Here is a 10,922-nt window from a genome sequence, read left to right on the forward strand (position 1 = left end):
AAGGATAAGTGTTGGGCGCAAGGCCTTCACCTGCATGACAATGTTACATATTGGCCCAGATGTAGGCATTGCAATTTGATAGGCCATATATTTGTGTAGGTAATATTGGTCGTCTGCTGTGCCCACTACTTTGGCTTTTTTGCATTCCAGGTGTCACAGGATGTGCTTTGTATATGGAGGTATATAAGCAGAGGTATATGGAGCTGGAAATGTTGCATGTGGCACCCATTGTCCATTGCTTTCAGTGGTTCAGTAGAGTACACTTTGTTTAGGTAACAACAATGACAATTCTTCCACAGGGAAAGCCCATGATGGACCATCCATTCCTGGGTCTGCTAACCTTGGACAACATTTACAGCCTTAACATTCACCTGACAAATCAATGACGTCTCCTCTGAGGCAAACGGACTTCACAATGGATGATCAACCTCTCAAATGGGCCTTTGCCCAGAATGGATGGCGCACAAATTCTTCCAAAGAGCTGTTGTTGCACAGTTATGGGTACATCATGCACGAGATGCCTTATTTGCATGTATTCTACAACATAAAACCCTACACATGCCGATAGGATTGTAAGTTTTATGTAGTGTCACTCTCAGCATTATGGGCATGGTTTGATTATGGACAAAATGGCAGCATATGGACCCTTCATTTACAGTCATTGGTGTTCATGTAATGGGGCCAGATTGTGAAGGTCTTATTGCCATGTGTATTTGTAATGTGATGAGGCCCCTGGTTTATGATGGTGAGGGTTTCAGCCATATGAATGTGACCGAGTCAAACTCATTGATGTTGATTCTCTCCCTTGTGGGGGCAGGACAGTCCCTGTGGTAATTGTGGAGTCAGTGTACAAAGTACAATGTTCTTTAGGTGGAAGTATGTCACCAGGGACTGGCTGATGGTAATTGTGATATGGGAGAGACCTTATGAGGATCTATTTTGCACAAGGACCCATCTGGCAGTGATCCCCTCGTGCACAGAGTCAGCCCTGGTTACATGGCCAATGCCTCCCAGCTGCTCTGCCATTGGCGGCTTCCTCATCCTCACCCTTTTCAGAATCTTCAGACTAGACAGGGGCTTCTTCTTCCTCCTCCTCCTCGTCTTCCTCAGACGTTAGAGCTCTGCTCATGGCCTAATCATCATTAATTTGTAGGCCCCTCTACTATGCAATGTTGTGCAGCAGGCAGCACATCACTACTATTCTTTAGCATTGCTGAAAAAGGACAGAGAGGCTCTCTGTCATGGCGAAAATCTGGGCAATTGGGCGCTGTCTGATCTCCTGAAAGAAAGAAAAGTTTGCATTTATATAGTGCCTTTCATGACTATAGGTTGTCCCAAAGTGTGTTAGAACCAAACATTTTAGAAATTAGTCATTGTTGTAATGTAGGACATGTGACAGCTAATTTGTGCACAGCAACATCCCACAAACAACAGTGTGGTAATGACCAGATGATCTGTTTTGTTTTACTGATGTTGATTGATAGTTAAATACTAGCCAGGACACCCGGGATGACTCCCCTGCTCTGCTTCAAAATAGTGCCATCGGATCTTTTACCTGAGGGGGCAAACAGGGTTTCGGTCTAATGTCTCATCCAAAGATGGCACCTCTGATAGTACAGCTATAAAGTGAGGTCAGCTAATTGACACCACACATCAGGAACGTACTGTAGTCAAAAAAGGGAATATGGCAGTTTTTAAAGGATTGCTGCTCATGCTTAAAGTAAATGAATGATCAATTTGTTTTCAGGTGCAGGAAGAAGGGATGGCTGAGGCACTGGAAGAACCCCCTACTTTGAATAATGCAGCAGAACCATTAACATCCAATTGAATTATCAGGCTCAAACTGTCTCATCTGAAGGACTGCAGCAGGACAATGCAGCCCTCCCTCAGTACTGCATGGAAATCTCTGACTATATTATGTGCTGAAACCCTAGTGAGGTGCTCAAGTATGGAAGCCTCTGATCCAGAATCAAGTATGCTACCAGTTTAACTAAGTTGACACTAGAAAGAAAGAATCAGAATTTGTATAGCACCTTTCACAACCTCGGGAAGTCCCAAAGTGTTTTATAGCCAATTAAGCACTTTTGAAATGTCGTCATTGTTGTAAAATATGAATTGTGACAGCCAATTACCACACAATAAGGTCCCACAAGCAGAAATGTGATATGACTAGTTAATCTGTTTTAGTCTTATTGGTCGACGGATAAGTATTAGCCAGAACACCAGGGAGAACTCCCCCTGCTCATCTTCAAAATAGAGCCTTGAGATCCTTTAACCCCCACCTGAGAGAGCAGATGGGGCCTCGGTTTAGCAAAGAGAATGCAGCACTTTCTTAGCACTGCACTGGGAGTGTCGGTCTAGATTTTATGTTCAAGTATCTGGAGTAGGACTCGAACCCACAACCTTCTGACTCAGAGGTGAGACCAATAAAATGTAGTCACGCTAACAGCAATATAATATAACACACACAAACATAATTGTGAACCCATTTATCTTAGACAGTCTCAAACTGGACCCTTGCTCCGGGTATTTAAATTTCATTTCTTGATTTCCAATCCTTTCTTATGCAGCTGTAAGAATAAAAATTCTACCATGCCTGGCCATGTAATAATCTGTATTATTTACATTTTCTCAGTAGGGCTTTTCTTTCTAGTGTTTCTCTGTGTCCCTTCTTTGCTCCATAATTTATATTTCACTACTTAGCCTCCCTTCGAAGGTTAATTATTGGGTTGTAAAGTCTTTCTAAATTAGTTATAATTTTAGCTTAACTGTAATCCTCTCTATAGGATTTTAAATTTAGATGAACTTGTTTGTTGTAATTTAGAGACGCAGCAGGTATTCAATGTTAGTCAATTCTTAGTGAAATGTTATAACACAAGAGTGATTATTTTTCTAACCATTAATCTTTACCTGAACCAGGATACATATTGACATTTAATGCATGCCCAACCCATGCCAACACGTCCATTTCCCCAAAGCAGGAAGGGCTTAAAGATCCCCAGACCAGTTGATAAGTTGGTGGCAGAACCCAGGCATAAGAGACTTGATGAAATTTACACAAGGTCCAGAACTCCCAGATCTCCAAAAGCATTCTGACAACGACCTGGGGCAGGCTCAACATCTGTCTGTTCCAAACACTCAGAGGAGGTGGGACTGACGGGAAGGACTTCTGGAATTTCCAGCTTCCCTAACCATGGCCAGCAGTAGCCTTTTAAGAACTGCTACACCACCAGTCTCTATACTCCTAACTAAGTGTGCTACAGGCCAAGATGACTGAAGAAACTTTCCATGTGACAGGGCAACATGGTGGGGCGGGGTGGGTGGTGGTGTGTGGGAAAGAAGCAGGATGGGCTGCTAATGCATTTGACCTGCCAGTGTAATTTAGCTGCCAGTGAAAGGGAACCTGCACCCCTAATTTTGGAAAATTTGGAATTTGAGCTATTGAAACAGCTGGATCTCAACATTTCTATTGAGAACCTGACAAAATCAGATCCAATGGTGACTTTATATCTCACCTGACTTCGGTCTCCATTAAAATCAGCATTCCATCTGGTCTCATGGGCTTTCCCCCCAGCAAGTTAGGTTAAAATTGCCTCCAATGGTTGCTATATTCGGGAAAAAAAGGAATACTTTGCAACTTTTTCAAATGATGGTGTTATGCATAAACAGGAACATATGTCGTTGTGGAAGATGAGCAGCTGAAAGGTCATGGCATAGGAGAAATGGTGAAATGACCAATGCAAGGAGAGACATGGGTTTCCATGAATAATTCTTCCCTTATAATAAATTATTCACCAGTAGTGCTGTTGGCATGGAAACTATTCACTTTTGGGCCTTCTCCCAACACTCCTGAACTTTGCACCCCGTTAGCAGATCCATGCTTCTTGTGGCCAGAAAGGAACCTGATGCTAACGGTGAATGGAATGTAGTCTCCCTCAGAACTAAATGTGCTCTTTTAAATCCTAATTAGAGGCTCTGAAATTCTGGCAGGGCTCTCCCATTCTCCTGCTTAGCTTTGGCAAGAGTTAGATGGAATTCCAAGGGAAATGGCTGATCATACAGATTCTCTGGGGAGATCTGTTGGTCTCCAACTGAAGTTATAGTGGAACATTGGGAAAACTCCTTCAGAATCTCAGAGCTAGTTCCAGATTTCTCCAAAGGAAAAGCATCAAGCTGACTGAACATATATTGCTGCGTTTTGACTTTTTTTCAGCAAGAGAGCAATGTTTACATACAACTGTAGCCAGATTAAATTAGCAATACAGTAATCAACTTTCACCAGAACATTAATGAGTCCATCATGACAAATGTTTCTCAAATTCAGTCCTTTAAATATTGTCGCTTGATAAGCCTGGAATATCCTGGAAAGTTTAGTGTGAGCAGAAGCACAATATCTTATTCCAAAGAAATTCACACATAACTGATGGGCTCTTTACAGCCAAAAATTGACACTGACCCACAGAAGCAGCTATTAGGATGGGTGACCAAAAGCATGGTCAAAGAGATAGCTCTTAAGAATTGAGGGAGGTGGAGAAGCTGAGAGAGGGAAGTTCTAGATGTTAGTACAGCCCTCCTGTTATATTTCTAACTTTTTCCAGTTGCGACAAAAGATCATCAGCCCGAAACATTAATTCTGTTTCTCTCCCTACTGTTGCTGCTTGGCCTGCAGAGTATTTCCAACATTTTCTGTTTTAAAGTATGGTACAGCACTTGATGATTGAGTGGAGGGGGAAATGGCGTTGGGGTGCGGATGCACAAGAGGCAGGAGTGAGGGAAAGGGAGAGTTTGGTAGAGTTGTACAGCTAGAGAAGTTACAGATATGTGTGATGCCATGAAGGAATACAAACACAAAGGTGAAAATTTTCAACGGCCACTTTTGGGGTGCCACAATATACTTGAGCTTATGGAAAAGCTTCAGAGAGAGTGAAAAAGAAGGAGGAGAAAGGTTAGCTCCCATTTAGTATACTGCCTATATATTAAGAGCAATCCCTCTCATTCTCCAAGGACGAAGAGCTACAAAGAAGGACATGAAACAATAGCCTTGAGCACTGGTATGTATGAGCTGGAAACACATCTAACACTGTAGCATTTATTTTAAACACCAATGCAAACTTTATAAAACAGCAGTCAGACAGACATCTCATTCAGATAAATCCCAACCATAACAATAAATACAACCGTAGTAAGTTGACACAAATGCTTATTTTCACATTTTATGACTAAGGTTTTACATTCAGAGGCTTTTACTATGTGACAATAGGTCATTGATGAATGATTAATGGCAAGTTACAGAACAAAATGTTATAAGGTAATTTTAGGTCACTGAAGTGCACTCCAGCTGAAAAATTACCAGCATAAGCAAAACAGATTTCTCTGCAAAAAGAGAGAAAAACTATTCATAATATGTAATATTCTCAAAGGAAATTCTCATATTTAATTTCAACATTGAAGTGACTCCAGAAAATAGTAGGAAAGCAATGAGCTCTATAAGCATGCATCCAGGATGGTCACCAAATGTGGACACAAAGCTGGCAAGTAGGAATTTTAGGTGGATAAAGAGAGTCAAATTTGATCTAGAGAAAGTGGAAGAGAGGGAGATCTACAAGGTCAGCGGTAGCCTACTGAAACAAGAATGTTCACAGTCCCTGCAAAAGCTGCTATTATCTGTAAAATATATTTCAGCATATGTGAAAGTAACTTGGAGTAAAATTACATGGTTTAAAATTGTGCAAGTAAAAAACTGAGTCTGTCACCAATTTTTGGAGCATTGTAACATTCCAACCTCCATTCCTGGATTTCAGAGTGGAGGTGGTTCAAAATAAGTTTGAAGCAAAGACAGTGATGCTGTCTGGCACTTCAGGACACTCCCTGTAATTGCGGTATGTTTGGATGGGGTCAAGGGAAGAGGACCGGAGGACACAGCTGCCGTTACTACCATTTATAGTGCTAGTCTAATGATACACATTAGAGAGTGAGGGGCCTTGCAGCAGACAGCACAGCTGTATCCTGGATTATGGTTGTTAGTTGATGTGCTGAACCATTGTCATGATCACAAAGATGCACATTTCCCTATAAATGTGCATAGGGATCTTACTGCTAGGTGGGTACAGCTTGCCTTTTACCTGTCTAGGATCATTCCCCTGTGGCACCCCATACTTCACGTCCCCACATGTCCAAAAAATATAAGTAAATTATGTCCCAGTGTCATGGACATATTGAAACAAAATACCAACTATGTGGAAACTGTGGGGGGAGAGGGCTTGGAAACAAAGTGAAAGTGAGGAAAAAAGTTCACAAATTATCTCAAAATGTTGCTACAAATCTTACATTAAATGCACACCTGGAACCACAGCACCCAATAACCCTGACCAGCCATTTTAGTCAGACAGGGTGGAACACTAAGACAATGAGAATGCCAAAAAAAAAACTGCATATTGGGCTAACTGGCATGATTAAGGGCTAATCAAATACAATTAATTCCAACTGAGGTATGTTTCTTGCACCAGTCCAAAACCTGACCAGAAAACTGAAAAAGATGTTAAATTGGTCAATTAGGTGTTACCAATCAGAAAATCTATTTTAGTGAGATGTACGAACAAACCGATGTATGGGCTTACGATTCCAACTGTCAGTCTGCCCAGCTTCATTTCAGGTCTAAACTCACATATAGTTCGACCATTACAGAGCTTATGACGTTATAAACTTTCCACACAAGTATCCCTTGTTACCTATATATGCACAACAAACTCCAGCTTTGGTCTCCAGAGCATTTCCAATTTAGCGGTTCCATGTCAGCAGTTTTGCACTCAATCTGAAATGCAATCACTGGAAAGACAATAAAATAACAGGAAACAAATTTGTAAAATTACAAGGTCTATTCATGCATATCAACGACAGCAATTGCTCAATCACTAAAATTTACATGTGCTGCTAACTGCAAGAATCTTCTGCATTATTCTTGTGTTGGTTACATTGAGATCTGATTGTGTTACGTTGCTTAAGTAATGTTAGTAAGGAAGCAAGGTGAGAGTCAGGAAACCATGGACTAGTTGGTTTTATCAGCAGCAGTAGATAGGAAATGCACGATTGTTTTATAAGACAGTACTGAGGTACTTCCCTCAGTACACAAACACCAAGTGTCACTACATGCTGAGGTCCTACCTTCCCCAGTGTTGCGAAGGATGGGTCTGGCCGCACGGCCGCGGAATGCTCCAAGTAGTTGGACTGTGCCATACCACCTTGTGGAAAAATTTATGCAGAGAAACACCTTTGACCACTAGTCCATCAGGCAGTGGTCAGCACGTAACGTCCTAGAGGCCCTGTGGGAAAATGAGATGGTGGATCCTGTGGGACGGTTCACCGAGCAGATTGTCAAAGTCATTTGGCAGAATGCCTCATCGCCAGACTTTCCAACAAGCACCAAGATGTAGCTTGGCTGGTGGTGAGAAAGGCCCTCCCCATCAGACCTTCCTACATGCCAGGAGTCTCACCCCCTCCGCATGCTGCCCTCGAGGTGGCTGTGGTGGTGAAGAGACCGTTGTTCACCTCCTTGTAGAATGTGCCTTTGCAAAGAAGGTCTGGAGACAGATGCAGTGGTTTCTATCAAGGTTCATCCCGATCAGTGCTGTGACAGAGGGCTCTGTGCTCTACGGGCTGTTCCAAGGGACACACACCGAGACAAACATCAACTGCAGCTAGAGGATCATCAGCTCGGTGAAAGATGCTCATAGGTCTGCCTGAAATTTGTTGGTCTTCCAGTGCAAAGAGTTGTCCCCGACCGAGTGTTGCAGACTGGCGTATTCCAAGGTCCAGCACCTCGGGCTGAGGGACGCACTAAAGCTTGGGGCAGCTGCCGCAAAGGCGCAATGGGGAAAGGTCGCTGTCTAAGACCTTTCTGCCATAGTGCACAGAGGGGCTGGGAATTGTGTAGATCCTTCGGGCTGTATGACTCACAATGAATGTGAATACTAAATGTATCATAATTGAATTGAAGCACCTCAGGGCGCAATATGATGTATGTCGATAACTCCAATACCAATGCACTGTCTGACTGTCTGTAATGAACATATTGAAATGACTGTAATATTCATTGATTGTATCGAAGCACTCATGATCCATGTGTAAAAGTTGAATGTGATTGCACTTTTTGTGATGGCCATTTAGAAATGTTTTGCAATGTTCTTTCAGATATTTTATGAATAAGGTATATTTTTCCAAAAAGTATTGAGACACTTTCAAAACCCATGGAGGACAGTCAACATAGTTTTAGAAGCATTCAGTCTTGGCTCATCAATCTGCTGGAATTCTATGACAAATAGCAGACAAAATACATCAGTGATTATAATATACTTGGATTTTCAAAAGGTTAGGTCCTAGCTGGCATTAATATATTGAAACCAAACCAGTGATGTTACACACTGGAAAGGATGAAGATCTCTTCACTGAAACCCTCCTCCATTAATCAGTTGCTCCAGAAAAAAGTGTCATAATGCAAGTATCAAACCAGATCAGCATTTCCTCAGTATTGAGCAACTAATTGGATTCATTATGAATCAAATTCATAACCACCCTCATTACTCTTTTAATGTGCACTGCCAGTTGGGTACTGGTTCCATCCATATTTGGAGATAAGCAACTGGTGTTCCATTTTTGATGGGATGGTAGATAAGAGATAATTTCCAGCTTACACACTTTTAGAGAAGTCTATGAAACTAGCAGCTAAGGACTCTTCCCACACCCCCCTGTTCAGTTTGCTCTACTCACTCACACTGGCTACAATTCTATTGATAATGACAGTCCTCCACTGTCTGTTGGCTCCTCATATGTGAATCTAGAGACTGACTTGTGATAGGCTATTGAATCATTAGGAGAATCACAACTGAATTCAATTCTCCCTTTTCCAACAGGGATCACTGAATAGCAACCAGGAATGGAAATGCTGACTAATTTTTCACCAGCATGGATCAGGGATGCTGACATTAATTGTAGTGCCTTCATTGGTAACCTGATTAAACTCATCAAACTCAGCACAACCTGGGGATTGAGGTGTTGCAGTTTAGGGAGGGATTCCAGAGCTTAGCACCTACATAGCTGAAGGCAGGGCCAGCAATGATGGAATGATGAAAATCAGGGTTGTGCAAGAATTGAAAGAGCTAATGCAGTGATCTCAGAGGATTTCAGGGTTGAAGGAGGTTACAGAGATATGGAAGGGTGACAACTGCAGAGGGATTTGAACACAATGGGCTGGATTTTCACAAAGTCAAGAAGACCCTGCACACTTAAAAAAATGGCGGCCAGGACCTGCTTCCGGGATTCCTGACCCCATTCACAGGGTTTCCAATTTTTAACAATGCCTTTAAGGGTGCAGCCAGGTTTGAGTTGGGAGGCTGCACCCTGGCTCCATTGCGGGGATAGGCATATCCTAGTCCTCTGCAATTTTCATGGAGTCATGGTTCATGGCACCTCAAAGGTGTTGTAAAACATAGTCTGCATGAGGGTACCTTTTGAAAGGTAAGTTGAAAAGGCCCTCTCCACGCCACACCCACCCCCTATGGTACTTCATGTCCCCATGCCACAGGGTGCCCCCACCCACCCTTACAGCTCCTCATGCCCCCTGCCTAGGTATGCCCCCAGCCAACCTATCTGGCCACTCATGTCAAGCTATGGCACTTAAAAGCCCATTTGCCCACTATATACTGTATAGAACCAACAGACAGTAAAGTGACAATAGTATGTGTAAAAAAGCTTTGAAAAAAACATTCATTTATAACTTTCCACTTTTTAAAAAAACTCTTTTTCTAGAGCCCAATAAAAGTGTCAAACATCCAGTCCCTTCAAAGTATCAATAGCAAAACTACAAGCACTTGAAACTTCTTCATGTTGTGTAAATAAACATTGTGCAATCGACAGCATAGATAAGAGAGCCAGAGCTTTCAATCAAGCAATGTTTTCACGAAGGCTCAGGTGTTTCAGCACTCTATTGGATGCCTGAGCTCGCAGCCAAAGATACATAATAAGGCTTGGCTGAGAGCCCAGAAACCCATCAGGGTTTTGAAACAGCTGAGTCCCAGGGAAAACATTGGGCGGAATTTTCCCAGAATTGCACTAGGTGCAGTAGCGGGTGGGTAAAATGGAGTCCTAACAGTCGATGAAAATGGTGGGTTTTCACGCCGTATCTTCCCGAGACCAGCTCATTATATATTCACTCCCGGGAAACATGCCGTTTCCCTGGCAGGCGGGGTCTCATTCGCCTGCTCACCATCACCCCGCTGTTGCATCATGCCAACTACCATATTTAAAAGGCAGCTACCAGAAAAGTGCTTATCACCACTGCTGCCTGGGAGACATAGCCAGCAAAGACAAAAAGACTGCAGCCCCCCTGCTTCAATGACGCGTCCCTTGAGCGACTGTCGAATGTCGTGAAGGCCCATCAGGATATGATCTACCCCTGCTCTGGCCGCAGGATGGGTGGCAATGTCACCAACCCGGCTTGGGAGGTGGTAGCAGCAGTGGTCAGCGCAAATGCCCTGCAGAGGAGGACAGCCACCCAGTGCCGCAAAAGGATGAATGATCTCCTTTCGTCCGCCAGGGTAAGTCACTCTTTTCATAACTCCCAGCTCACACACTCACAAACCCATCACACACCCCCCACAGGGTCCTCACTCACTGCCAGTACAAGGGATATCACCATTCACTCCTTCACACACACCATCATTGTCCTCATCCCATCCATGGGACCACTCACCACCCGCACAGGCCAGGCATACTCATTGTATGGCAGGCATCCTGATACACTCTCCCCATCTCTATCCATGCAGGACATGCTGGCTCACAACAGGAGAGAAAGGTCGCAGACAAGTGGAAGGATGCCGGAAATAAAAGTTCTGACAGAATTTGAAAACAGCCATCCAGCTGGCTGGCGA

At 43.1% G+C, this 10,922-nt stretch overlaps 1 long non-coding RNA gene across 1 annotated transcript; it reads right to left on the minus strand.

The window, feature by feature from the left end:
- Positions 1–1,201: 1,201 nt before the first annotated feature.
- LOC121287771 lies at positions 1,202–7,082 on the minus strand. The gene is made up of 3 exons (XR_005945249.1): positions 6,729–7,082; positions 3,516–3,605; positions 1,202–1,279 (listed from the first exon to the last, which is right to left on the minus strand). It is a non-coding gene; the product is annotated as an uncharacterized LOC121287771 (long non-coding RNA).
- Between the last annotated feature and the right edge of the window lie 3,840 nt (positions 7,083–10,922).

The sequence above is a fragment of the Carcharodon carcharias genome, chromosome 15 (assembly GCF_017639515.1).
Source record: "Carcharodon carcharias isolate sCarCar2 chromosome 15, sCarCar2.pri, whole genome shotgun sequence".
Classification (NCBI taxonomy): Eukaryota; Metazoa; Chordata; class Chondrichthyes; order Lamniformes; family Lamnidae; genus Carcharodon; species Carcharodon carcharias.